This window comes from Staurois parvus, unplaced genomic scaffold (assembly GCF_062004578.1).
Source record: "Staurois parvus isolate SC_StPar_1 unplaced genomic scaffold, SC_StPar_1.0 ptg001181l, whole genome shotgun sequence".
Taxonomy (NCBI): domain Eukaryota; kingdom Metazoa; phylum Chordata; class Amphibia; order Anura; family Ranidae; genus Staurois; species Staurois parvus.
Window position 1 is genome coordinate 3,539,898 of NW_028318977.1, and position 22,538 is coordinate 3,562,435.

At 49.0% G+C, this 22,538-nt stretch overlaps 14 non-coding genes across 14 annotated transcripts; all 14 read left to right on the forward strand.

The window, feature by feature from the left end:
* Positions 1-1,484: 1,484 nt before the first annotated feature.
* On the forward strand, positions 1,485-1,555 carry TRNAG-GCC (transfer RNA glycine (anticodon GCC)). The gene has a single exon. It is a non-coding gene; the product is annotated as a tRNA-Gly (tRNA).
* Positions 1,556-2,453: 898 nt separating this feature from the next.
* On the forward strand, positions 2,454-2,526 carry TRNAA-AGC (transfer RNA alanine (anticodon AGC)). Its single transcript has one exon. It is a non-coding gene; the product is annotated as a tRNA-Ala (tRNA).
* A 1,625-nt stretch (positions 2,527-4,151) lies between these two features.
* Positions 4,152-4,222, forward strand: TRNAG-GCC (transfer RNA glycine (anticodon GCC)). The gene has a single exon. It is a non-coding gene; the product is annotated as a tRNA-Gly (tRNA).
* Positions 4,223-5,120: 898 nt separating this feature from the next.
* TRNAA-AGC (transfer RNA alanine (anticodon AGC)) lies at positions 5,121-5,193 on the forward strand. The gene has a single exon. It is a non-coding gene; the product is annotated as a tRNA-Ala (tRNA).
* A 2,595-nt stretch (positions 5,194-7,788) lies between these two features.
* Positions 7,789-7,861, forward strand: TRNAA-AGC (transfer RNA alanine (anticodon AGC)). The gene has a single exon. It is a non-coding gene; the product is annotated as a tRNA-Ala (tRNA).
* A 1,627-nt stretch (positions 7,862-9,488) lies between these two features.
* TRNAG-GCC (transfer RNA glycine (anticodon GCC)) lies at positions 9,489-9,559 on the forward strand. The gene has a single exon. It is a non-coding gene; the product is annotated as a tRNA-Gly (tRNA).
* An 898-nt stretch (positions 9,560-10,457) lies between these two features.
* TRNAA-AGC (transfer RNA alanine (anticodon AGC)) lies at positions 10,458-10,530 on the forward strand. Its single transcript has one exon. It is a non-coding gene; the product is annotated as a tRNA-Ala (tRNA).
* A 1,626-nt stretch (positions 10,531-12,156) lies between these two features.
* TRNAG-GCC (transfer RNA glycine (anticodon GCC)) lies at positions 12,157-12,227 on the forward strand. Its single transcript has one exon. It is a non-coding gene; the product is annotated as a tRNA-Gly (tRNA).
* An 898-nt stretch (positions 12,228-13,125) lies between these two features.
* On the forward strand, positions 13,126-13,198 carry TRNAA-AGC (transfer RNA alanine (anticodon AGC)). The gene has a single exon. It is a non-coding gene; the product is annotated as a tRNA-Ala (tRNA).
* A 1,626-nt stretch (positions 13,199-14,824) lies between these two features.
* TRNAG-GCC (transfer RNA glycine (anticodon GCC)) lies at positions 14,825-14,895 on the forward strand. Its single transcript has one exon. It is a non-coding gene; the product is annotated as a tRNA-Gly (tRNA).
* An 898-nt stretch (positions 14,896-15,793) lies between these two features.
* TRNAA-AGC (transfer RNA alanine (anticodon AGC)) lies at positions 15,794-15,866 on the forward strand. Its single transcript has one exon. It is a non-coding gene; the product is annotated as a tRNA-Ala (tRNA).
* Positions 15,867-17,493: 1,627 nt separating this feature from the next.
* TRNAG-GCC (transfer RNA glycine (anticodon GCC)) lies at positions 17,494-17,564 on the forward strand. Its single transcript has one exon. It is a non-coding gene; the product is annotated as a tRNA-Gly (tRNA).
* An 898-nt stretch (positions 17,565-18,462) lies between these two features.
* On the forward strand, positions 18,463-18,535 carry TRNAA-AGC (transfer RNA alanine (anticodon AGC)). Its single transcript has one exon. It is a non-coding gene; the product is annotated as a tRNA-Ala (tRNA).
* Positions 18,536-21,130: 2,595 nt separating this feature from the next.
* Positions 21,131-21,203, forward strand: TRNAA-AGC (transfer RNA alanine (anticodon AGC)). Its single transcript has one exon. It is a non-coding gene; the product is annotated as a tRNA-Ala (tRNA).
* Positions 21,204-22,538: the final 1,335 nt, after the last annotated feature.

Sequence of the window (22,538 nt, forward strand, 5' to 3'; positions counted from 1 at the left end):
GACACTCTCGGGCACATGTGGCTTCAGCCAATACCTTGACACACAAGGACTAACACAAATCAGAAATTGCTTGCTTTGCCTGCGAGAAGTTGCGCAAGGCAGTGTTGGACCAAAGCAATCTATTACCCAAAGCATGGCCAGGCTTCCATGGCCAAGAGACAATATTCCATTAGTGCCAAAAGTGCAAGTGCCATGTAGAAGCTGAGAGGTTTCCACTGGTTTTATCACCACAATCAGGTCCCACTTCCTTGACACAGAAGTGTGACAGACCCCACCAGAACAGGGCATTTGGAGGCAACTAGGGGCTAGCCTTCTGCCCACTGATTAGGACCCACGGAGAGCGCAGATCATTCTCCAATGATGGACAACAACGTGATGAACGCTGAGAGCGAGGCTTGGATTACAACTCTGTATAAAGACAATAAATCTTCCCTTGTGGAGTGGATGGAAAGATGTAATATTAACCCTGTATAGGTCAATGGTCAGAGGAAATATGGTGGCCCTCATGCAGACTGGGTTGGAGAAGATCCTCTGTTTGGGACAGAAATATTTTTCAACAATCTCCCTCAAGAAATCTACGAAAATGTCAATCAATTCCACAGTTCAGACTGTTGGCATATTGTAGGAGTTTTGTCTTAGGAGTGGACAGATGATACAATCGAGAGCAAACACCTGAAAGACAGCATGTGTAAGGGACTTGGTGCATTGAGGGGTGGGTTTGTTGCCGGGCTGCCTGCGGTGCGCGCCCTGATTAATCAAAGCATTTTGTGGGTGAAAGAAAGCCCTTTGCCTAAGCAAGGAAACAGAGATTGCCAGAGGAAAAAGCCAACTTAGCAGAGGATGGTTTCGATCCATCGACCTCTGGGTTATGGGCCCAGCACGCTTCCGCTGCGCCACTCTGCTCCAGGCTGGAAGCAGCTGCAAAATTAGGAGGATGTAATATGCTACCGGTCCTATGGGACAAAAACTCCAGGAAATTCTTTGGCTGGGAGGCCACCTCGCCTGGCGCTTGACCGCCACTTTCCACATTCTGCTTATAGGAGGCTTTCAGCGGAAAAGATCTGTTCCTCTCTGTTTCAGGCAGCTCCTAGTGACTTTGTAGAGTCTCACATGAGGCCAATGTAGAGCCCCTCTAAAGATCTCCTACGGATGTGAATGGGGAGTGGGTCCATCCGGCAAAGTGGCAAGGTAGATTAATAGGCACTGCCATTGATTTAGACAAGTCAACCCCAAGTCAAAGGTACTTAGAAAAAGCTCTGGCCCAGTCTTGGCTTTTCTTCTCCAATGGAAAGGCTTTCTAGCCTCAAAGACGCAATGGGATGTCCTACATTTTAACAGTGGTGGTGTGTGCGGCTGAAGAAAGGCATGTCTTTGGGTGGGCTTGACCCACATCTGAAGGTATTCACAGACATGGCTACCATGGCCTCAAGCAGGACTTTTTAGAACCTGCCAGGCGAGGGAAGCCACGCGTGCCCTGCTGAAGAGCATTGGTAGTTCAGTGGTAGAATTCTCACCTGCCACGCGGGAGGCCCGGGTTCGATTCCCGGCCAATGCAATCACGGTCGCTTAGTATTTAGCGCCCCACAGGTAGCTCACTTCCCCGCCGCCCCCGATATCCAGTACCTTGGAAGGTGTCAAGGCTCAAGTATATTGTCTAGAACCTGCTAGTCGCTGTGAAAGCTTTTCAAACCACCTCCTTCAAATGACATCATGGATAGCCATGGGGCCATACCCAAGGAAATGGTTGTTAATCGCCCACAGACCTGCTTGGAGGTGTGACTCTGCCACCAAGGGTTCCGTGGATAGCACCAGAAGCCTCACTACTGGCTGGAGAAGGAGCTTCTTCCCAAGGGATTCTGCTGTCCAAAGTCTCAGGAAAGAAAAAAGGGAACTCTGAGGAGGAAGAGCGAAAACATTTGAAATTGGGAAAATGGAGGCTGTCTTGGCGTCTAGCGGCCAGAGCCTAACCCATCAATGCTGACATGGGGAGGTGCCTGGAGATAGAGCTATCTAACCTGGTAGGCGTTCTGCTGCCATCTGATGGTTGGTTTCCTGATTGCATTCTGGGTGTTTGTAACTGGGTGATCTTAGATGTATATACAGCATTTAAATGTGAAGCTGCAAGTAGTAAAAAATGAGGAAATATATCTACGCTTTGAGTCTGTGGAATGTAGACCTAATGTGTCATGTCAATAAGCAGCGTAGGGGGTAAAAAGGTGATTTTTAATCCTTTGCGCTTCAAGATTGCATCTCTGGCAACAGTGGTAGTGAGAGAGGCAATTGTTGGTGGTAGTGAAGGAGTTGATTGCTGGCAGGTGTTCTATAGTACTGGGATGCTGCATTGTGCTGTGCTGAATGAAACACAGTGACACAAAACAGATGGTGGACTTTATTCCGCGTAGCACATAAGAGAGCAGTGATCAACTAGAGCGCAAAAAGAAGACTTGAGCCATGGGGGATTAGCTCAAGTGGTAGAGCGCTCGCTTAGCATGCGAGAGGTAGCGGGATCAATGCCCGCATCCTCCAAAGGAGAGCCTTCACGTGGGGTGACCTGCTTTTGATTTTTTTTTTTTTCGGCAGGCTCAGCGCTGAGCGCTGTGGGAAAAGCCAACCCTCTCTAGTCAAAACGCCAAGCAGGAGTCATCCTCGTAACATGTGCCATGGCGTTGACACTCTCGGGCACATGTGGCTTCAGCCAATACCTTGACACACAAGGACTAACACAAATCAGAAATTGCTTGCTTTGCCTGCGAGAAGTTGCGCAAGGCAGTGTTGGACCAAAGCAATCTATTACCCAAAGCATGGCCAGGCTTCCATGGCCAAGAGACAATATTCCATTAGTGCCAAAAGTGCAAGTGCCATGTAGAAGCTGAGAGGTTTCCACTGGTTTTATCACCACAATCAGGTCCCACTTCCTTGACACAGAAGTGTGACAGACCCCACCAGAACAGGGCATTTGGAGGCAACTAGGGGCTAGCCTTCTGCCCACTGATTAGGGCCCACGGAGAGCGCAGATCATTCTCCAATGATGGACAACAACGTGATGAACGCTGAGAGCGAGGCTTGGATTACAACTCTGTATAAAGACAATAAATCTTCCCTTGTGGAGTGGATGGAAAGATGTAATATTAACCCTGTACAGGTCAATGGTCAGAGGAAATATGGTGGCCCTCCTGCAGACTGGGTTGGAGAAGATGCTCTGTTTGGGACAGAAATATTTTTCAACAATCTCCCTCAAGAAATCTACGAATATGTCAATGAATTCCACAGTTCAGACTGTTGGCATATTGTAGGAGTTTTGTCTTAGGAGTGGACAGATGATACAAGCGAGAGCAAACACCTGAAAGACAGCATGTGTAAGGGACTTGGTGCATTGAGGGGTGGGTTTGTTGCCGGGCTGCCTGCGGTGCACGCCCTGATTAATCAAAGCATTTTGTGGGTGAAAGAAAGCCCTTACCTAAGCAAGGAAACAGAGATTGCCAGAGGAAAAAGCCAACTTAGCAGAAGATGGTTTTGATCCATCAACCTCTGGGTTATGGGCCCAGCACGCTTCCGCTGCGCCACTCTGCTCCAGGCTGGAAGCAGCTGCAAAATTAGGAGGATGTAATATGCTACCGGTCCTATGGGACAAAAACTCCAGGAAATTCTTTGGCTGGGAGGCCACCTCGCCTGGCGCTTGACCGCCACTTTCCACATTCTGCTTATAGGAGGCTTTCAGCGGAAAAGATCTGTTCCTCTCTGTTTCAGGCAGCTCCTAGTGACTTTGTAGAGTCTCACATGAGGCCAATGTAGAGCCCCTCTAAAGATCTCCTACGGATGTGAATGGGGAGTGGGTCCATCCGGCAAAGTGGCAAGGTAGATTAATAGGCACTGCCATTGATTTAGACAAGTCAACCCCAAGTCAAAGGTACTTAGAAAAAGCTCTGGCCCAGTCTTGGCTTTTCTTCTCCAATGGAAAGGCTTTCTAGCCTCAAAGACGCAATGGGATGTCCTACATTTTAACAGTGGTGGTGTGTGCGGCTGAAGAAAGGCATGTCTTTGGGTGGGCTTGACCCACATCTGAAGGTATTCACAGACATGGCTACCATGGCCTCAAGCAGGACTTTTTAGAACCTGCCAGGTGAGGGAAGCCACGCGTATCCTGCCGAAGAGCATTGGTGGTTCAGTGGTAGAATTTTCGCCTGCCACGCGGGAGGCCCGGGTTCGATTCCCGGCCAATGCAATCACGGTCGCTTTGTATTTAGCGCCCCACAGGTAGCTCACTTCCCCGCCACCCCCGATATCCAGTACCTTGGAAGGTGTCAAGGCTCAAGTATATTGTCTAGAACCTGCTAGTCGCTGTGAAAGCTTTTCAAACCACCTCCTTCAAATGACATCATGGATAGCCATGGGGCCATACCCAAGGAAATGGTTGTTAATCGCCCACAGACCTGCTTGGAGGTGTGACTCTGCCACCAAGGGTTCCGTGGATAGCACCAGAAGCCTCACTACTGGCTGGAGAAGGAGCTTCTTCCCAAGGGATTCTGCTGTCCAAAGTCTCAGGAAAGAAAAAAGGGAACTCTGAGGAGGAAGAGCGAAAACCTTTGAAATTGGGAAAATGGAGGCTGTCTTGGTGTCTAGCGGCCAGAGCCTAACCCATCAATGCTGACATGGGGAGGTGCCTGGAGATAGAGCTATCTAACCTGGTAGGCGTTCTGCTGCCATCTGATGGTTGGTTTCCTGATTGCATTCTGGGTGTTTTTAACTGGGTGATCTTAGATGTATATACAGCATTTAAATGTGAAGCTGCAAGTAGTACAAAATGAGGAAATATATCTACGCTTTGAGTCTGTGGAATGTAGACCTAATGTGTCATGTCAATAAGCAGCGTAGGGGGTAAAAAGGTGATTTTTAATCCTTTGCGCTTCAAGATTGCATCTCTGGCAACAGTGGTAGTGAGAGAGGCAATTGTTGGTGGTAGTGAAGGAGTTGATTGCTGGCAGGTGTTCTATAGTACTGGGATGCTGCATTGTGCTGTGCTGAATGAAACACAGTGACACAAAACAGATGGTGGACTTTATTCCGCGTAGCACATAAGAGAGCAGTGATCAACTAGAGCGCAAAAAGACGACTTGAGCCATGGGGGATTAGCTCAAGTGGTAGAGCGCTCGCTTAGCATGTGAGAGGTAGCGGGATCAATGCCCGCATCCTCCAAAGGAGAGCCTTCACGTGGGGTGACCTGCTTTTGATTTTTTTTTTTTTTCGGCAGGCTCAGCGCTGAGCGCTGTGGGAAAAGCCAACCCTCTCTAGTCAAAAGGCCAAGCAGGAGTCATCCTCGTAACATGTGCCATGGCGTTGACACTCTCGGGCACATGTGGCTTCAGCCAATACCTTGACACACAAGGACTAACACAAATCAGAAATTGCTTGCTTTGCCTGCGAGAAGTTGCGCAAGGCAATGTTGGACCAAAGCAATCTATTACCCAAAGCATGGCCAGGCTTCCATGGCCAAGAGACAATATTCCATTAGTGCCAAAAGTGCAAGTGCCATGTAGAAGCTGAGAGGTTTCCACTGGTTTTATCACCACAATCAGGTCCCACTTCCTTGACACAGAAGTGTGACAGACCCCACCAGAACAGGGCATTTGGAGGCAACTAGGGGCTAGCCTTCTGCCCACTGATTAGGGCCCACGGAGAGCGCAGATCATTCTCCAATGATGGACAACAACGTGATGAACGCTGAGAGCGAGGCTTGGATTACAACTCTGTATAAAGACAATAAATCTTCCCTTGTGGAGTGGATGGAAAGATGTAATATTAACCCTGTACAGGTCAATGGTCAGAGGAAATATGGTGGCCCTCATGCAGACTGGGTTGGAGAAGATGCTCTGTTTGGGACAGAAATATTTTTCAACAATCTCCCTCAAGAAATCTACGAATATGTCAATGAATTCCACAGTTCAGACTGTTGGCATATTGTAGGAGTTTTGTCTTAGGAGTGGACAGATGATACAAGCGAGAGCAAACACCTGAAAGACAGCATGTGTAAGGGACTTGGTGCATTGGGGGGTGGGTTTGTTGCCGGGCTGCCTGCGGTGCACGCCCTGATTAATCAAAGCATTTTGTGGGTGAAAGAAAGCCCTTACCTAAGCAAGGAAACAGAGATTGCCAGAGGAAAAAGCCAACTTAGCAGAGGATGGTTTCGATCCATCGACCTCTGGGTTATGGGCCCAGCACGCTTCCGCTGCGCCACCCTGTTCCAGGCTGGAAGCAGCTGCAAAATTAGGAGGATGTAATATGCTACCGGTCCTATGGGACAAAAACTCCAGGAAATTCTTTGGCTGGGAGGCCACCTCGCCTGGCGCTTGACCGCCACTTTCCACATTCTGCTTATAGGAGGCTTTCAGCGGAAAAGATCTGTTCCTCTCTGTTTCAGGCAGCTCCTAGTGACTTTGTAGAGTCTCACATGAGGCCAATGTAGAGCCCCTCTAAAGATCTCCTACGGATGTGAATGGGGAGTGGGTCCATCCGGCAAAGTGGCAAGGTAGATTAATAGGCACTGCCATTGATTTAGACAAGTCAACCCCAAGTCAAAGGTACTTAGAAAAAGCTCTGGCCCAGTCTTGGCTTTTCTTCTCCAATGGAAAGGCTTTCTAGCCTCAAAGACGCAATGGGATGTCCTACATTTTAACAGTGGTGGTGTGTGCGGCTGAAGAAAGGCATGTCTTTGGGTGGGCTTGACCCACATCTGAAGGTATTCACAGACATGGCTACCATGGCCTCAAGCAGGACTTTTTAGAACCTGCCAGGCGAGGGAAGCCACGCGTGCCCTGCTGAAGAGCATTGGTAGTTCAGTGGTAGAATTCTCGCCTGCCACGCGGTAGGCCCGGGTTCGATTCCCGGCCAATGCAATCACGGTCGCTTTGTATTTAGCGCCCCACAGGTAGCTCACTTCCCCGCCGCCCCCGATATCCAGTACCTTGGAAGGTGTCAAGGCTCAAGTATATTGTCTAGAACCTGCTAGTCGCTGTGAAAGCTTTTCAAACCACCTCCTTCAAATGACATCATGGATAGCCATGGGGCCATACCCAAGGAAATGGTTGTTAATCTCCCACAGACCTGCTTGGAGGTGTGACTCTGCCACCAAGGGTTCCGTGGATAGCACCAGAAGCCTCACTACTGGCTGGAGAAGGAGCTTCTTCCCAAGGGATTCTGCTGTCCAAAGTCTCAGGAAAGAAAAAAGGGAACTCTGAGGAGGAAGAGCGAAAACCTTTGAAATTGGGAAAATGGAGGCTGTCTTGGCGTCTAGCGGCCAGAGCCTAACCCATCAATGCTGACATGGGGAGGTGCCTGGAGATAGAGCTATCTAACCTGGTAGGCGTTCTGCTGCCATCTGATGGTTGGTTTCCTGATTGCATTCTGGGTGTTTGTAACTGGGTGATCTTAGATGTATATAGAGCATTTAAATGTGAAGCTGCAAGTAGTACAAAATGAGGAAATATATCTACGCTTTGAGTCTGTGGAATGTAGACCTAATGTGTCATGTCAATAAGCAGCGTAGGGGGTAAAAAGGTGATTTTTAATCCTTTGCGCTTCAAGATTGCATCTCTGGCAACAGTGGTAGTGAGAGAGGCAATTGTTGGTGGTAGTGAAGGAGTTGATTGCTGGCAGGTGTTCTATAGTACTGGGATGCTGCATTGTGCTGTGCTGAATGAAACACAGTGACACAAAACAGATGGTGGACTTTATTCCGCGTAGCACATAAGAGAGCAGTGATCAACTAGAGCGCAAAAAGAAGACTTGAGCCATGGGGGATTAGCTCAAGTGGTAGAGCGCTCGCTTAGCATGCGAGAGGTAGCGGGATCAATGCCCGCATCCTCCAAAGGAGAGCCTTCACGTGGGGTGACCTGCTTTTGATTTTTTTTTTTTTTCGGCAGGCTCAGCGCTGAGCGCTGTGGGAAAAGCCAACCCTCTCTAGTCAAAAGGCCAAGCAGGAGTCATCCTCGTAACATGTGCCATGGCGTTGACACTCTCGGGCACATGTGGCTTCAGCCAATACCTTGACACACAAGGACTAACACAAATCAGAAATTGCTTGCTTTGCCTGCGAGAAGTTGCGCAAGGCAATGTTGGACCAAAGCAATCTATTACCCAAAGCATGGCCAGGCTTCCATGGCCAAGAGACAATATTCCATTAGTGCCAAAAGTGCAAGTGCCATGTAGAAGCTGAGAGGTTTCCACTGGTTTTATCACCACAATCAGGTCCCACTTCCTTGACACAGAAGTGTGACAGACCCCACCAGAACAGGGCATTTGGAGGCAACTAGGGGCTAGCCTTCTGCCCACTGATTAGGGCCCACGGAGAGCGCAGATCATTCTCCAATGATGGACAACAACGTGATGAACGCTGAGAGCGAGGCTTGGATTACAACTCTGTATAAAGACAATAAATCTTCCCTTGTGGAGTGGATGGAAAGATGTAATATTAACCCTGTACAGGTCAATGGTCAGAGGAAATATGGTGGCCCTCATGCAGACTGGGTTGGAGAAGATGCTCTGTTTGGGACAGAAATATTTTTCAACAATCTCCCTCAAGAAATCTACGAATATGTCAATGAATTCCACAGTTCAGACTGTTGGCATATTGTAGGAGTTTTGTCTTAGGAGTGGACAGATGATACAAGCGAGAGCAAACACCTGAAAGACAGCATGTGTAAGGGACTTGGTGCATTGAGGGGTGGGTTTGTTGCCGGGCTGCCTGCGGTGCGCGCCCTGATTAATCAAAGCATTTTGTGGGTGAAAGAAAGCCCTTTGCCTAAGCAAGGAAACAGAGATTGCCAGAGGAAAAAGCCAACTTAGCAGAGGATGGTTTCGATCCATCGACCTCTGGGTTATGGGCCCAGCACGCTTCCGCTGCGCCACTCTGCTCCAGGCTGGAAGCAGCTGCAAAATTAGGAGGATGTAATATGCTACCGGTCCTATGGGACAAAAACTCCAGGAAATTCTTTGGCTGGGAGGCCACCTCGCCTGGCGCTTGACCGCCACTTTCCACATTCTGCTTATAGGAGGCTTTCAGCGGAAAAGATCTGTTCCTCTCTGTTTCAGGCAGCTCCTAGTGACTTTGTAGAGTCTCACATGAGGCCAATGTAGAGCCCCTCTAAAGATCTCCTACGGATGTGAATGGGGAGTGGGTCCATCCGGCAAAGTGGCAAGGTAGATTAATAGGCACTGCCATTGATTTAGACAAGTCAACCCCAAGTCAAAGGTACTTAGAAAAAGCTCTGGCCCAGTCTTGGCTTTTCTTCTCCAATGGAAAGGCTTTCTAGCCTCAAAGACGCAATGGGATGTCCTACATTTTAACAGTGGTGGTGTGTGCGGCTGAAGAAAGGCATGTCTTTGGGTGGGCTTGACCCACATCTGAAGGTATTCACAGACATGGCTACCATGGCCTCAAGCAGGACTTTTTAGAACCTGCCAGGCGAGGGAAGCCACGCGTGTCCTGCCGAAGAGCATTGGTGGTTCAGTGGTAGAATTCTTGCCTGCCACGCGGGAGGCCCGGGTTCGATTCCCGGCCAATGCAATCACGGTCGCTTTGTATTTAGCGCCCCACAGGTAGCTCACTTCCCCGCCGCCCCCGATATCCAGTACCTTGGAAGGTGTCAAGGCTCAAGTATATTGTCTAGAACCTGCTAGTCGCTGTGAAAGCTTTTCCAACCACCTCCTTCAAATGACATCATGAATAGCCATGGGGCCATACCCAAGGAAATGGTTGTTAATCGCCCAAAGACCTGCTTGGAGGTGTGACTCTGCCACCAAGGGTTCCGTGGATAGCACCAGAAGCCTCACTACTGGCTGGAGAAGGAGCTTCTTCCCAAGGGATTCTGCTGTCCAAAGTCTCAGGAAAGAAAAAAGGGAACTCTGAGGAGGAAGAGCGAAAACCTTTGAAATTGGGAAAATGGAGGCTGTCTTGGCGTCTAGCGGCCAGAGCCTAACCCATCAATGCTGACATGGGGAGGTGCCTGGAGATAGAGCTATCTAACCTGGTAGGCGTTCTGCTGCCATCTGATGGTTGGTTTCCTGATTGCATTCTGGGTGTTTTTAACTGGGTGATCTTAGATGTATATACAGCATTTAAATGTGAAGCTGCAAGTAGTACAAAATGAGGAAATATATGTACGCTTTGAGTCTGTGGAATGTAGACCTAATGTGTCATGTCAATAAGCAGCGTAGGGGGTAAAAAGGTGATTTTTAATCCTTTGCGCTTCAAGATTGCATCTCTGGCAACAGTGGTAGTGAGAGAGGCAATTGTTGGTGGTAGTGAAGGAGTTGATTGCTGGCAGGTGTTCTATAGTACTGGGATGCTGCATTGTGCTGTGCTGAATGAAACACAGTGACACAAAACAGATGGTGGACTTTATTCCGCGTAGCACATAAGAGAGCAGTGATCAACTAGAGCGCAAAAAGAAGACTTGAGCCATGGGGGATTAGCTCAAGTGGTAGAGCGCTCGCTTAGCATGCGAGAGGTAGCGGGATCAATGCCCGCATCCTCCAAAGGAGAGCCTTCACGTGGGGTGACCTGCTTTTGATTTTTTTTTTTTTCGGCAGGCTCAGCGCTGAGCGCTGTGGGAAAAGCCAACCCTCTCTAGTCAAAAGGCCAAGCAGGAGTCATCCTCGTAACATGTGCCATGGCGTTGACACTCTCGGGCACATGTGGCTTCAGCCAATACCTTGACACACAAGGACTAACACAAATCAGAAATTGCTTGCTTTGCCTGCGAGAAGTTGCGCAAGGCAGTGTTGGACCAAAGCAATCTATTACCCAAAGCATGGCCAGGCTTCCATGGCCAAGAGACAATATTCCATTAGTGCCAAAAGTGCAAGTGCCATGTAGAAGCTGAGAGGTTTCCACTGGTTTTATCACCACAATCAGGTCCCACTTCCTTGACACAGAAGTGTGACAGACCCCACCAGAACAGGGCATTTGGAGGCAACTAGGGGCTAGCCTTCTGCCCACTGATTAGGGCCCACGGAGAGCGCAGATCATTCTCCAATGATGGACAACAACGTGATGAACGCTGAGAGCGAGGCTTGGATTACAACTCTGTATAAAGACAATAAATCTTCCCTTGTGGAGTGGATGGAAAGATGTAATATTAACCCTGTACAGGTCAATGGTCAGAGGAAATATGGTGGCCCTCATGCAGACTGGGTTGGACAAGATCCTCTGTTTGGGACAGAAATATTTTTCAACAATCTCCCTCAAGAAATCTACGAATATGTCAATGAATTCCACAGTTCAGACTGTTGGCATATTGTAGGAGTTTTGTCTTAGGAGTGGACAGATGATACAAGCGAGAGCAAACACCTGAAAGACAGCATGTGTAAGGGACCTGGTGCATTGAGGGGTGGGTTAGTTGCCGGGCTGCCTGCGGTGCGCGCCCTGATTAATCAAAGCATTTTGTGGGTGAAAGAAAGCCCTTTGCCTAAGCAAGGAAACAGAGATTGCCAGAGGAAAAAGCCAACTTAGCAGAGGATGGTTTCGATCCATCGACCTCTTGGTTATGGGCCCAGCACGCTTCCGCTGCGCCACTCTGCTCCAGGCTGGAAGCAGCTGCAAAATTAGGAGGATGTAATATGCTACCGGTCCTATGGGACAAAAACTCCAGGAAATTCTTTGGCTGGGAGGCCACCTCGCCTGGCGCTTGACCGCCACTTTCCACATTCTGCTTATAGGAGGCTTTCAGCGGAAAAGATCTGTTCCTCTCTGTTTCAGGCAGCTCCTAGTGACTTTGTAGAGTCTCACATGAGGCCAATGTAGAGCCCCTCTAAAGATCTCCTACGGATGTGAATGGGGAGTGGGTCCATCCGGCAAAGTGGCAAGGTAGATTAATAGGCACTGCCATTGATTTAGACAAGTCAACCCCAAGTCAAAGGTACTTAGAAAAAGCTCTGGCCCAGTCTTGGCTTTTCTTCTCCAATGGAAAGGCTTTCTAGCCTCAAAGACGCAATGGGATGTCCTACATTTTAACAGTGGTGGTGTGTGCGGCTGAAGAAAGGCATGTCTTTGGGTGGGCTTGACCCACATCTGAAGGTATTCACAGACATGGCTACCATGGCCTCAAGCAGGACTTTTTAGAACCTGCCAGGCGAGGGAAGCCACGCGTGCCCTGCCGAAGAGCATTGGTGGTTCAGTGGTAGAATTCTCACCTGCCACGCGGGAGGCCCGGGTTCGATTCCCGGCCAATGCAATCACGGTCGCTTTGTATTTAGCGCCCCACAGGTAGCTCACTTCCCCGCCGCCCCCGATATCCAGTACCTTGGAAGGTGTCAAGGCTCAAGTATATTGTCTAGAACCTGCTAGTCGCTGTGAAAGCTTTTCAAACCACCTCCTTCAAATGACATCATGGATAGCCATGGGGCCATACCCAAGGAAATGGTTGTTAATCGCCCAAAGACCTGCTTGGAGGTGTGACTCTGCCACCAAGGGTTCCGTGGATAGCACCAGAAGCCTCACTACTGGCTGGAGAAGGAGCTTCTTCCCAAGGGATTCTGCTGTCCAAAGTCTCAGGAAAGAAAAAAGGGAACTCTGAGGAGGAAGAGCGAAAACCTTTGAAATTGGGAAAATGGAGGCTGTCTTGGCGTCTAGCGGCCAGAGCCTAACCCATCAATGCTGACATGGGGAGGTGCCTGGAGATAGAGCTATCTAACCTGGTAGGCGTTCTGCTGCCATCTGATGGTTGGTTTCCTGATTGCATTCTGGGTGTTTTTAACTGGGTGATCTTAGATGTATATACAGCATTTAAATGTGAAGCTGCAAGTAGTACAAAATGAGGAAATATATCTACGCTTTGAGTCTGTGGAATGTAGACCTAATGTGTCATGTCAATAAGCAGCGTAGGGGGTAAAAAGGTGATTTTTAATCCTTTGCGCTTCAATATTGCATCTCTGGCAACAGTGGTAGTGAGAGAGGCAATTGTTGGTGGTAGTGAAGGAGTTGATTGCTGGCAGGTGTTCTATAGTACTGGGATGCTGCATTGTGCTGTGCTGAATGAAACACAGTGACACAAAACAGATGGTGGACTTTATTCTGCGTAGCACATAAGAGAGCAGTGATCAACTAGAGCGCAAAAAGAAGACTTGAGCCATGGGGGATTAGCTCAAGTGGTAGAGCGCTCGCTTAGCATGCGAGAGGTAGCGGGATCAATGCCCGCATCCTCCAAAGGAGAGCCTTCACGTGGGGTGACCTGCTTTTGATTTTTTTTTTTTTCGGCAGGCTCAGCGCTGAGCGCTGTGGGAAAAGCCAACCCTCTCTAGTCAAAAGGCCAAGCAGGAGTCATCCTCGTAACATGTGCCATGGCGTTGACACTCTCGGGCACATGTGGCTTCAGCCAATACCTTGACACACAAGGACTAACACAAATCAGAAATTGCTTGCTTTGCCTGCGAGAAGTTGCGCAAGGCAGTGTTGGACCAAAGCAATCTATTACCCAAAGCATGGCCAGGCTTCCATGGCCAAGAGACAATATTCCATTAGTGCCAAAAGTGCAAGTGCCATGTAGAAGCTGAGAGGTTTCCACTGGTTTTATCACCACAATCAGGTCCCACTTCCTTGACACAGAAGTGTGACAGACCCCACCAGAACAGGGCATTTGGAGGCAACTAGGGGCTAGCCTTCTGCCCACTGATTAGGACCCACGGAGAGCGCAGATCATTCTCCAATGATGGACAACAACGTGATGAACGCTGAGAGCGAGGCTTGGATTACAACTCTGTATAAAGACAATAAATCTTCCCTTGTGGAGTGGATGGAAAGATGTAATATTAACCCTGTACAGGTCAATGGTCAGAGGAAATATGGTGGCCCTCATGCAGACTGGGTTGGAGAAGATCCTCTGTTTGGGACAGAAATATTTTTCAACAATCTCCCTCAAGAAATCTACGAAAATGTCAATGAATTCCACAGTTCAGACTGTTGGCATATTGTAGGAGTTTTGTCTTAGGAGTGGACAGATGATACAAGCGAGAGCAAACACCTGAAAGACAGCATGTGTAAGGGACTTGGTGCATTGAGGGGTGGGTTAGTTGCCGGGCTGCCTGCGGTGCGCGCCCTGATTAATCAAAGCATTTTGTGGGTGAAAGAAAGCCCTTTGCCTAAGCAAGGAAACAGAGATTGCCAGAGGAAAAAGCCAACTTAGCAGAGGATGGTTTCAATCCATCGACCTCTGGGTTATGGGCCCAGCACGCTTCCGCTGCGCCACTCTGCTCCAGGCTGGAAGCAGCTGCAAAATTAGGAGGATGTAATATGCTACCGGTCCTATGGGACAAAAACTCCAGGAAATTCTTTGGCTGGGAGGCCACCTCGCCTGGCGCTTGACCGCCACTTTCCACATTCTGCTTATAGGAGGCTTTCAGCGGAAAAGATCTGTTCCTCTCTGTTTCAGGCAGCTCCTAGTGACTTTGTAGAGTCTCACATGAGGCCAATGTAGAGCCCCTCTAAAGATCTCCTACGGATGTGAATGGGGAGTGGGTCCATCCGGCAAAGTGGCAAGGTAGATTAATAGGCACTGCCATTGATTTAGACAAGTCAACCCCAAGTCAAAGGTACTTAGAAAAAGCTCTGGCCCAGTCTTGGCTTTTCTTCTCCAATGGAAAGGCTTTCTAGCCTCAAAGACGCAATGGGATGTCCTACATTTTAACAGTGGTGGTGTGTGCGGCTGAAGAAAGGCATGTCTTTGGGTGGGCTTGACCCACATCTGAAGGTATTCACAGACATGGCTACCATGGCCTCAAGCAGGACTTTTTAGAACCTGCCAGGCGAGGGAAGCCACGCGTGCCCTGCCGAAGAGCATTGGTGGTTCAGTGGTAGAATTCTCGCCTGCCACGCGGGAGGCCCGGGTTCGATTCCCGGCCAATGCAATCACGGTCGCTTTGTATTTAGCGCCCCACAGGTAGCTCACTTCCCCGCCGCCCCCGATATCCAGTACCTTGGAAGGTGTCAAGGCTCAAGTATATTGTCTAGAACCTGCTAGTCGCTGTGAAAGCTTTTCAAACCACCTCCTTCAAATGACATCATGGATAGCCATGGGGCCATACCCAAGGAAATGGTTGTTAATCGCCCAAAGACCTGCTTGGAGGTGTGACTCTGCCACCAAGGGTTCCGTGGATAGCACCAGAAGCCTCACTACTGGCTGGAGAAGGAGCTTCTTCCCAAGGGATTCTGCTGTCCAAAGTCTCAGGAAAGAAAAAAGGGAACTCTGAGGAGGAAGAGCGAAAACCTTTGAAATTGGGAAAATGGAGGCTGTCTTGGCGTCTAGCGGCCAGAGCCTAACCCATCAATGCTGACATGGGGAGGTGCCTGGAGATAGAGCTATCTAACCTGGTAGGCGTTCTGCTGCCATCTGATGGTTGGTTTCCTGATTGCATTCTGGGTGTTTTTAACTGGGTGATCTTAGATGTATATACAGCATTTAAATGTGAAGCTGCAAGTAGTACAAAATGAGGAAATATATCTACGCTTTGAGTCTGTGGAATGTAGACCTAATGTGTCATGTCAATAAGCAGCGTAGGGGGTAAAAAGGTGATTTTTAATCCTTTGCGCTTCAAGATTGCATCTCTGGCAACAGTGTTAGTGAGAGAGGCAATTGTTGGTGGTAGTGAAGGAGTTGATTGCTGGCAGGTGTTCTATAGTACTGGGATGCTGCATTGTGCTGTGCTGAATGAAACACAGTGACACAAAACAGATGGTGGACTTTATTCCGCGTAGCACATAAGAGAGCAGTGATCAACTAGAGCGCAAAAAGACAACTTGAGCCATGGGGGATTAGCTCAAGTGGTAGAGCGCTCGCTTAGCATGCGAGAGGTAGCGGGATCAATGCCCGCATCCTCCAAAGGAGAGCCTTCACGTGGGGTGACCTGCTTTTGATTTTTTTTTTTTTTCGGCAGGCTCAGCGCTGAGCGCTGTGGGAAAAGCCAACCCTCTCTAGTCAAAAGGCCAAGCAGGAGTCATCCTCGTAACATGTGCCATGGCGTTGACACTCTCGGGCACATGTGGCTTCAGCCAATACCTTGACACACAAGGACTAACACAAATCAGAAATTGCTTGCTTTGCCTGCGAGAAGTTGCGCAAGGCAGTGTTGGACCAAAGCAATCTATTACCCAAAGCATGGCCAGGCTTCCATGGCCAAGAGACAATATTCCATTAGTGCCAAAAGTGCAAGTGCCATGTAGAAGCTGAGAGGTTTCCACTGGTTTTATCACCACAATCAGGTCCCACTTCCTTGACACAGAAGTGTGACAGACCCCACCAGAACAGGGCATTTGGAGGCAACTAGGGGCTAGCCTTCTGCCCACTGATTAGGGCCCACGGAGAGCGCAGATCATTCTCCAATGATGGACAACAACGTGATGAACGCTGAGAGCGAGGCTTGGATTACAACTCTGTATAAAGACAATAAATCTTCCCTTGTGGAGTGGATGGAAAGATGTAATATTAACCCTGTACAGGTCAATGGTCAGAGGAAATATGGTGGCCCTCATGCAGACTGGGTTGGAGAAGATCCTCTGTTTGGGACAGAAATATTTTTCAACAATCTCCCTCAAGAAATCTACGAATATGTCAATGAATTCCACAGTTCAGACTGTTGGCATATTGTAGGAGTTTTGTCTTAGGAGTGGACAGATGATACAAGCGAGAGCAAACACCTGAAAGACAGCATGTGTAAGGGACTTGGTGCATTGAGGGGTGGGTTTGTTGCCGGGCTGCCTGCGGTGCGCGCCCTGATTAATCAAAGCATTTTGTGGGTGAAAGAAAGCCCTTTGCCTAAGCAAGGAAACAGAGATTGCCAGAGGAAAAAGCCAACTTAGCAGAGGATGGTTTCAATCCATCGACCTCTGGGTTATGGGCCCAGCACGCTTCCGCTGCGCCACTCTGCTCCAGGCTGGAAGCAGCTGCAAAATTAGGAGGATGTAATATGCTACCGGTCCTATGGGACAAAAACTCCAGGAAATTCTTTGGCTGGGAGGCCACCTCGCCTGGCGCTTGACCGCCACTTTCCACATTCTGCTTATAGGAGGCTTTCAGCGGAAAAGATCTGTTCCTCTCTGTTTCAGGCAGCTCCTAGTGACTTTGTAGAGTCTCACATGAGGCCAATGTAGAGCCCCTCTAAAGATCTCCTACGGATGTGAATGGGGAGTGGGTCCATCCGGCAAAGTGGCAAGGTAGATTAATAGGCACTGCCATTGATTTAGACAAGTCAACCCCAAGTCAAAGGTACTTAGAAAAAGCTCTGGCCCAGTCTTGGCTTTTCTTCTCCAATGGAAAGGCTTTCTAGCCTCAAAGACGCAATGGGATGTCCTACATTTTAACAGTGGTGGTGTGTGTGGCTGAAGAAAGGCATGTCTTTGGGTGGGCTTGACCGACATCTGAAGGTATTCACAGACATGGCTACCATGGCCTCAAGCAGGACTTTTTAGAACCTGCCAGGCGAGGGAAGCCACGCGTGCCCTGCCGAAGAGCATTGGTGGTTCAGTGGTAGAATTCTCGCCTGCCAAGCGGGAGGCCTGGGTTCGATTCCCGGCCAATGCAATCACGGTCGCTTTGTATTTAGCACCCCACAGGTAGCTCATTTCCCCGCCGCCCCCGATATCCAGTACCTTGGAAGGTGTCAAGGCTCAAGTATATTGTCTAGAACCTGCTAGTCGCTGTGAAAGCTTTTCAAACCACCTCCTTCAAATGACATCATGGATAGCCATGGGGCCATACCCAAGGAAATGGTTGTTAATCGCCCAAAGACCTGCTTGGAGGTGTGACTCTGCCACCAAGGGTTCCCTGGATAGCACCAGAAGCCTCACTACTGGCTGGAGAAGGAGCTTCTTCCCAAGGGATTCTGCTGTCCAAAGTCTCAGGAAAGAAAAAAGGGAACTCTGAGGAGGAAGAGCGAAAACCTTTGAAATTGGGAAAATGGAGGCTGTCTTGGCGTCTAGCGGCCAGAGCCTAACCCATCAATGCTGACATGGGGAGGTGCCTGGAGATAGAGCTATCTAACCTGGTAGGCGTTCTGCTGCCATCTGATGGTTGGTTTCCTGATTGCATTCTGGGTGTTTTTAACTGGGTGATCCTAGATGTATATACAGCATTTAAATGTGAAGCTGCAAGTAGTACAAAATGAGGAAATATATCTACGCTTTGAGTCTGTGGAATGTAGACCTAATGTGTCATGTCAATAAGCAGCGTAGGGGGTAAAAAGGTGATTTTTAATCCTTTGCGCTTCAAGATTGCATCTCTGGCAACAGTGTTAGTGAGAGAGGCAATTGTTGGTGGTAGTGAAGGAGTTGATTGCTGGCAGGTGTTCTATAGTACTGGGATGCTGCATTGTGCTGTGCTGAATGAAACACAGTGACACAAAACAGATGGTGGACTTTATTCCGCGTAGCACATAAGAGAGCAGTGATCAACTAGAGCGCAAAAAGACAACTTGAGCCATGGGGGATTAGCTCAAGTGGTAGAGCGCTCGCTTAGCATGCGAGAGGTAGCGGGATCAATGCCCGCATCCTCCAAAGGAGAGCCTTCACGTGGGGTGACCTGCTTTTGATTTTTTTTTTTTTCGGCAGGCTCAGCGCTGAGCGCTGTGGGAAAAGCCAACCCTCTCTAGTCAAAAGGCCAAGCAGGAGTCATCCTCGTAACATGTGCCATGGTGTTGACACTCTCGGGCACATGTGGCTTCAGCCAATACCTTGACACACAAGGACTAACACAAATCAGAAATTGCTTGCTTTGCCTGCGAGAAGTTGCGCAAGGCAGTGTTGGACCAAAGCAATCTATTACCCAAAGCATGGCCAGGCTTCCATGGCCAAGAGACAATATTCCATTAGTGCCAAAAGTGCAAGTGCCATGTAGAAGCTGAGAGGTTTCCACTGGTTTTATCACCACAATCAGGTCCCACTTCCTTGACACAGAAGTGTGACAGACCCCACCAGAACAGGGCATTTGGAGGCAACTAGGGGCTAGCCTTCTGCCCACTGATTAGGGCCCACGGAGAGCGCAGATCATTCTCCAATGATGGACAACAACATGATGAACGCTGAGAGCGAAGCTTGGATTACAACTCTGTATAAAGACAATAAATCTTCCCTTGTGGAGTGGATGGAAAGATGTAATATTAACCCTGTACAGGTCAATGGTCAGAGGAAATATGGTGGCCCTCATGCAGACTGGGTTGGAGAAGATCCTCTGTTTGGGACAGAAATATTTTTCAACAATCTCCCTCAATAAATCTACGAATATGTCAATGAATTCCACAGTTCAGACTGTTGGCATATTGTAGGAGTTTTGTCTTAGGAGTGGACAGATGATACAAGCGAGAGCAAACACCTGAAAGACAGCATGTGTAAGGGACTTGGTGCATTGAGGGGTGGGTTTGTTGCCGGGCTGCCTGCGGTGCGCGCCCTGATTAATCAAAGCATTTTGTGGGTGAAAGAAAGCCCTTTGCCTAAGCAAGGAAACAGAGATTGCCAGAGGAAAAAGCCAACTTAGCAGAGGATGGTTTCAATCCATCGACCTCTGGGTTATGGGCCCAGCACGCTTCCGCTGCGCCACTCTGCTCCAGGCTGGAAGCAGCTGCAAAATTAGGAGGATGTAATATGCTACCGGTCCTATGGGACAAAAACTCCAGGAAATTCTTTGGCTGGGAGGCCACCTCGCCTGGCGCTTGACCGCCACTTTCCACATTCTGCTTATAGGAGGCTTTCAGCGGAAAAGATCTGTTCCTCTCTGTTTCAGGCAGCTCCTAGTGACTTTGTAGAGTCTCACATGAGGCCAATGTAGAGCCCCTCTAAAGATCTCCTACGGATGTGAATGGGGAGTGGGTCCATCCGGCAAAGTGGCAAGGTAGATTAATAGGCACTGCCATTGATTTAGACAAGTCAACCCCAAGTCAAAGGTACTTAGAAAAAGCTCTGGCCCAGTCTTGGCTTTTCTTCTCCAATGGAAAGGCTTTCTAGCCTCAAAGACGCAATGGGATGTCCTACATTTTAACAGTGGTGGTGTGTGCGGCTGAAGAAAGGCATGTCTTTGGGTGGGCTTGACCCACATCTGAAGGTATTCACAGACATGGCTACCATGGCCTCAAGCAGGACTTTTTAGAACCTGCCAGGCGAGGGAAGCCACGCGTGCCCTGCCGAAGAGCATTGGTGGTTCAGTGGTAGAATTCTCGCCTGCCACACGGGAGGCCCGGGTTCGATTCCCGGCCAATGCAATCACGGTCGCTTTGTATTTAGCGCCCCACAGGTAGCTCACTTCCCCGCCGCCCCCGATATCCAGTACCTTGGAAGGTGTCAAGGCTCAAGTATATTGTCTAGAACCTGCTAGTCGCTGTGAAAGCTTTTCAAACCACCTCCTTCAAATGACATCATGGATAGCCATGGGGCCATACCCAAGGAAATGGTTGTTAATCGCCCAAAGACCTGCTTGGAGGTGTGACTCTGCCACCAAGGGTTCCGTGGATAGCACCAGAAGCCTCACTACTGGCTGGAGAAGGAGCTTCTTCCCAAGGGATTCTGCTGTCCAAAGTCTCAGGAAAGAAAAAAGGGAACTCTGAGGAGGAAGAGCGAAAAACTTTGAAATTGGGAAAATGGAGGCTGTCTTGGCGTCTAGCGGCCAGAGCCTAACCCATCAATGCTGACATGGGGAGGTGCCTGGAGATAGAGCTATCTAACCTGGTAGGCGTTCTGCTGCCATCTGATGGTTGGTTTCCTGATTGCATTCTGGGTGTTTTTAACTGGGTGATCTTAGATGTATATACAGCATTTAAATGTGAAGCTGCAAGTAGTACAAAATGAGGAAATATATCTACGCTTTGAGTCTGTGGAATGTAGACCTAATGTGTCATGTCAATAAGCAGCGTAGGGGGTAAAAAGGTGATTTTTAATCCTTTGCGCTTCAAGATTGCATCTCTGGCAACAGTGTTAGTGAGAGAGGCAATTGTTGGTGGTAGTGAAGGAGTTGATTGCTGGCAGGTGTTCTATAGTACTGGGATGCTGCATTGTGCTGTGCTGAATGAAACACAGTGACACAAAACAGATGGTGGACTTTATTCCGCGTAGCACATAAGAGAGCAGTGATCAACTAGAGCGCAAAAAGACAACTTGAGCCATGGGGGATTAGCTCAAGTGGTAGAGCGCTCGCTTAGCATGCGAGAGGTAGCGGGATCAATGCCCGCATCCTCCAAAGGAGAGCCTTCACGTGGGGTGACCTGCTTTTGATTTTTTTTTTTTTCGGCAGGCTCAGCGCTGAGCGCTGTGGGAAAAGCCAACCCTCTCTAGTCAAAAGGCCAAGCAGGAGTCATCCTCGTAACATGTGCCATGGCGTTGACACTCTCGGGCACATGTGGCTTCAGCCAATACCTTGACACACAAGGACTAACACAAATCAGAAATTGCTTGCTTTGCCTGCGAGAAGTTGCGCAAGGCAATGTTGGACCAAAGCAATCTATTACCCAAAGCATGGCCAGGCTTCCATGGCCAAGAGACAATATTCCATTAGTGCCAAAAGTGCAAGTGCCATGTAGAAGCTGAGAGGTTTCCACTGGTTTTATCACCACAATCAGGTCCCACTTCCTTGACACAGAAGTGTGACAGACCCCACCAGAACAGGGCATTTGGAGGCAACTAGGGGCTAGCCTTCTGCCCACTGATTAGGGCCCACGGAGAGCGCAGATCATTCTCCAATGATGGACAACAACGTGATGAACGCTGAGAGCGAGGCTTGGATTACAACTCTGTATAAAGACAATAAATCTTCCCTTGTGGAGTGGATGGAAAGATGTAATATTAACCCTGTATAGGTCAATGGTCAGAGGAAATATGGTGGCCCTCATGCAGACTGAGTTGGAGAAGATCCTCTGTTTGGGACAGAAATATTTTTCAACAATCTCCCTCAAGAAATCTACGAAAATGTCAATGAATTCCACAGTTCAGACTGTTGGCATATTGTAGGAGTTTTGTCTTAGGAGTGGACAGATGATACAAGCGAGAGCAAACACCTGAAAGACAGCATGTGTAAGGGACTTGGTGCATTGAGGGGTGGGTTTGTTGCCGGGCTGCCTGCGGTGCGCGCCCTGATTAATCAAAGCATTTTGTGGGTGAAAGAAAGCCCTTTGCCTAAGCAAGGAAACAGAGATTACTAGAGGAAAAAGCCAACTTAGCAGAGGATGGTTTCGATCCATAGACCTCTGGGTTATGGGCCCAGCACGCTTCCGCTGCGCCACTCTGCTCCAGGCTGGAAGCAGCTGCAAAATTAGGAGGATGTAATATGCTACCGGTCCTATGGGACAAAAACTCCAGGAAATTCTTTGGCTGGGAGGCCACCTCGCCTGGCGCTTGACCGCCACTTTCCACATTCTGCTTATAGGAGGCTTTCAGCGGAAAAGATCTGTTCCTCTCTGTTTCAGGCAGCTCCTAGTGACTTTGTAGAGTCTCACATGAGGCCAATGTAGAGCCCCTCTAAAGATCTCCTACGGATGTGAATGGGGAGTGGGTCCATCCGGCAAAGTGGCAAGGTAGA